The sequence below is a fragment of the Babylonia areolata genome, chromosome 13 (genome assembly GCF_041734735.1).
Source record: "Babylonia areolata isolate BAREFJ2019XMU chromosome 13, ASM4173473v1, whole genome shotgun sequence".
NCBI classification, from domain to species: Eukaryota; Metazoa; Mollusca; class Gastropoda; order Neogastropoda; family Buccinidae; genus Babylonia; species Babylonia areolata.
In genome coordinates this window covers 7,238,292-7,243,291 of record NC_134888.1, presented here as the reverse complement: position 1 = coordinate 7,243,291, position 5,000 = coordinate 7,238,292, and the positions used below count along the sequence as shown (strand labels likewise).

Here is a 5,000-nt window from a genome sequence, read left to right as displayed (position 1 = left end):
AGAGAGAGAGAGCAGGCTCTGGTCAGATGACTGACCAGGTATGAAATGACCACTCATCATTCACTGTGCCAATTTATGCAAGTTTAGCGGACCGCAAAGTGCGTCACGTGTGCTTGCAAGCAGATCGTCACTAATCACGGAGAATCCGATGACAATTGTGTTTGTTACAAGGTGTTCAGTGACAGATTTCTAGATGATTACTGAACCGATTTGCATCGGATAAGTTGCAAAAGAAAGAGCTCAACGCCTACTTTATAATGAGTGTAAAATGAAGTGTTGATTATTTAAGACGAATTTATAATCTTAATTTAAGTCACCTGAACAGGGTCAGTTTTAACGAGCTCGTCGCTGAAAATTACAAACTGCGTTAAATCAGTTTCACGTAGGCGAACATAAATGGAATAGATTTAAAGATGGAATTAAGACGATTCTGCCAGTATATAATACTAGTAGTTTACTGATCTGACAAGAGAGTTATTAATTAATTACGGTGGAACAGAAACACAAGTTTGCTCTCAGCCAATGACGTACCACAACGCGACACTGGTCAAGCCGTCAGCAGGTGGCCTGGCGAGGAGGACAAAATGATGTAAGCGGAGTGACGTCACACATTCTGTGCGCGGGTTATGAGGGAAAACTGTCGTCTGCTGTGGCTTGTGCGTGAATAGTGTTGGAGCAAGCATAGCGCGCTTGGTCACACCTCCCCCCATCTTTTGAAATCCATCGTCCGCGATGGTTAATTAAAAGTAACTCTTGTGAGCAGACTTAGCTGAGCATCAAACAAGAATTATTGGGCAGGTAAGGGAGATAATTTTGCTGATAACTGATAGCTAAGTGAATGTGAAATGACTGCAACCTTCTTAGGAACAACACCCTACTTCTATATTCAAAGTGGCTTTAGCCAGGTTAAGTTAAGAGTTTGGACTTAGTCGAATGCATCCTAACTTAACTTTGAAGAGTTTGATATAGAGAAGGGGTCCCAATTTGGTAAATACACTATGAAGATGGAAAGCATTCATTTGTGTGCCTATCAATCTATCTATCATATCACTGTCAGACGCACATGTAAACAAGCATACATGTATAAAAGCATAGATTATGAACATACTTTGCATTGCTAAGACCTTGTGACCAGCTAGATCACAGGTTAAGTTAAGCAAGAAGAGAAGAAAAAAACATAAAACATGAATTTGTGCAGAAATATCTGAAAATGAAAACAAAATTACAGCATGAATTATTGTAGCATGTTCATAGACATGAAAACATAAAGCATTGCATAGGCCATATGACAATGATAGGTCATAGGAAAGGCAAGAAGGTAAGAACAGAATAATTAAAAAAACTGATAAAACATAAATAATGCATCACGACTGTCTCTGCTGCAAAAGAAAATTAGTTTGACCAGTCTCAAAACACTGTTAGTGGAGTCCTGGTTGCCAGTCGTGTAGACCGTCTCGGTGCAGGATCTGGTGGTAGTGGAGGCGGCTCTGGTGCAGCTCGCTGGGTTGGTGTCCTGGGTCTTGGTATGGGCCTGGTCAGCCACACACCACTGTCAGTGTCAGTGTCAGTCACTTTGTCGCCCTGGTGGTGCAGTGGGATCGGGTGAGTTGGCGTGACTACAGGTGGTGGTTGTTGGCTGGACCTTTGCAGTGCAGGGCTGACGACAGGTGGGGACATCTGTGGGACGACAGCATCAGGTGTAGTGCTGTGGCGCCTCCGTCGTCTGCATCTCCTGCGTCGCTGGTTTGGAGCTGGTGCAGTTGATGGCATGGGCCCAGGTTGCCCAGTGTGTGTAGTGGCAACACACTGGTTGTGGGCTGGAGCTGCAGGCTGGTGGTCAGCATTCTGTCGCCTGGCCTGGTAGCGTCGCTTGTGGCGACACTGGTGCTCTGTGTGGCCAGACCTCTCACACCAGACACAGTGCGAGGGGTCTGGGGTGTGCTCAGCAGCACAGCGTTGAGGATGAAGTGCTGGTTGTGGAGGAAGTGGGCTGTGTGCTGGCATGGATGACTGCAGCTGACGTCGCAGGCTGGTGTTCTCAGCTGCGAGTGTGGCCAGCTGGGACTGTAGGCGGACAACAGTGGTGTTGTCTACACCAGGGGCAGATGTTGTAGGTGTGGCTGTCCTCCCTCAGCCATCGCAGGGCCTCCCTCTTTGCTGCCTCGAAGGTGGTGTCAGGGTGGTCACGGATGAAGCGCCTGACATCACGCTTCAGTGTGGCTGGCTGAAGGCCTCTGGCGAAAGCGTCGCGGAGGATGGTAGCTGACACCTGGATCATCCCATCTTCAGCCTTGTTGACTTTGGTCCATAGGTGCTGAAGATGGGATGCATAGTCGATCACCGTCTCCTTGGGCTGTTGCTGCCTGTTGAAGAAGGTGGTGGCAAGCTCGGTGGCGTCTCGCTGATCTCCCCAGTTCTCCTCAAGAACCGCAAGGATCTTGGCTGGGGTGTCCACTTGTGTCGCCGGCAGCCTGACAATCTGCTGGCGAGCTCGGCCGGCAAGGGCTGAGATCAGCCAGAGAGAGGCTGTCGCGTCACCCAGGGGCTGCAGATGAAGGATCAGTCTGGCCTCCTGGACGAAGTCTTCAACTTCTATGCTGCTTTCCTCACCGGATAGCGTCGGGAGTTTTGGCAGGAAGTCAGTTGGAGCCATTTTGATGGGGCGACGTTTCTTCTTGTGGACTTGTGTACCTGCTGCACTGTCTTCTCTCTTCTCCTATGTCTAACTATCCCTATGTGACTGTTAGTACTACCTCTTGTCCCTGTACGATCCTAACTCACAGCGCCAAGTATGTGATAGAGATTAGCTTGGCTAGGAGCTGTGATTTATTAAGAGATATTAAAAGAATTAGCACATCCTATGCTCACAGCGCCAAGTTGTAACAAGGTACACTTGGTGGTAAAGGGCTGTGGTTTTGGGATGGATTGAATTTGGATAAAAGAATTGAAACCTTAAAGGGAATAATTGGACCTATTTTATAATGGATCTTTATCCTGTCGGCGACGCCACTTTTGTAGCCGTGTACCGAGTGGTTACTGAAGGGGGTACGGCACAAAAGACTTAACTAATTGATTGATTGAATGAAAGGATAGACAAGATCCCACGCACAGGCCAGGAACATATAGAGGCCAGTCACAAATGGGTTTTTCTATTGTTTTATTTACAATATTTATGAGAACATAAGAAAAGAACTAAAAGGAAGACATAAAAAGAGAAGACCTAAGAGAAGAGAATAGAAGAGAAGACAGTGCCTGGAATGACACAAACAAATGTCATTAGCACAACATGTCTGCACAAGTGAATAATAAAGCGCATGTATACATATCACATGGAAAGACTATTCACTTGGGTTTGGGTTACGCAACAACATAATGCAAATGTGTGAAGACCAAACGCTGACATCAAATGACATTCCTAATACATTTGAATAGCTCAGTTAAAGTGATTGAAACAATTAATCCAACACTATCTTGTAATCACAACAGCAGAATACTACACACCTCTTAGAGTACTGAGCACACTGTAGCAGTACAATTGATATCAGCATGTAAAATAATACATGAATAATAAACAAGATAGAGAATCAGTGGCTCAGATATAATACTGGCAAACTGATAGACCAGATAGTAAGTGAAGCACCATCATGGTTTAACCATTAAGTGGTGAATGAACTTTACGCACTCACTAGAACATTCTGGAACAAACTATCTGTGTCCAGAGACGTCACTGACTGTGACGTTAAGAATCAAATGGAACACTGCTCCGAGCATATGACGACATGGCGATTATTTAGATCAGTCATAGCCGATCTGTGACTAACTTGTCAAAGCAATAACTGAACAAAGAATTAACTGAACAAAGCAATAACTGAACATACTCATATAAACACAAGTACTGTGTCGAATAATACAACTTACAAATCAACACATTCTACACACTAGTACTTACAGCGATACGTAGCGAGGTGTCAGCTGTTGTGGGGACACACACGACACACTGCCCGCGACACAGCAAGAGAGAGAGAGCAGGCTCTGGTCAGATGACTGACCAGGTATGAAATGACCACTCATCATTCACTGTGCCAATTTATGCAAGTTTAGCGGACCGCAAAGTGCGTCACGTGTGCTTGCAAGCAGATCGTCACTAATCACGGAGAATCCGATGACAATTGTGTTTGTTACAAGGTGTTCAGTGACAGATTTCTAGATGATTACTGAACCGATTTGCATCGGATAAGTTGCAAAAGAAAGAGCTCAACGCCTACTTTATAATGAGTGTAAAATGAAGTGTTGATTATTTAAGACGAATTTATAATCTTAATTTAAGTCACCTGAACAGGGTCAGTTTTAACGAGCTCGTCGCTGAAAATTACAAACTGCGTTAAATCAGTTTCACGTAGGCGAACATAAATGGAATAGATTTAAAGATGGAATTAAGACGATTCTGCCAGTATATAATACTAGTAGTTTACTGATCTGACAAGAGAGTTATTAATTAATTACGGTGGAACAGAAACACAAGTTTGCTCTCAGCCAATGACGTACCACAACGCGACACTGGTCAAGCCGTCAGCAGATGGCCTGGCGAGGAGGACAAAATGATGTAAGCGGAGTGACGTCACACATTCTGTGCGCGGGTTATGAGGGAAAACTGTCGTCTGCTGTGGCTTGTGCGTGAATAGTGTTGGAGCAAGCATAGCGCGCTTGGTCACATATATATATATAGATATAGATATAGATATAGATATAGATATAGATAGATATATATATATATATATATATGGGTCGGGTAGGAATGGGGAGATGGATTTTCATCAAAGAATCATAATTGAGGATAGATATTAAACTAAAGAACGAACGAATACAAACAAGCACAGTCACACACTCTCTCTCTCTCACACACACTCTCTCTCTCTCACACACAGACTCTCTCTCTCTCCCACCCCCCCTCTCTCTCTCTCTCTCTCTCTCTCTCTCTCCCACACTCTATCACTCTCTCT

General features: G+C 44.6%; 1 protein-coding gene across 1 annotated transcript in view; it reads right to left on the bottom strand.

Annotated features, from left to right (window-relative positions):
• The window catches only part of LOC143289017 (uncharacterized), a 110,816-nt gene that overhangs the window by 9,046 nt on the left and 96,770 nt on the right, over positions 1–5,000 (bottom strand). The window lies entirely within an intron of this gene.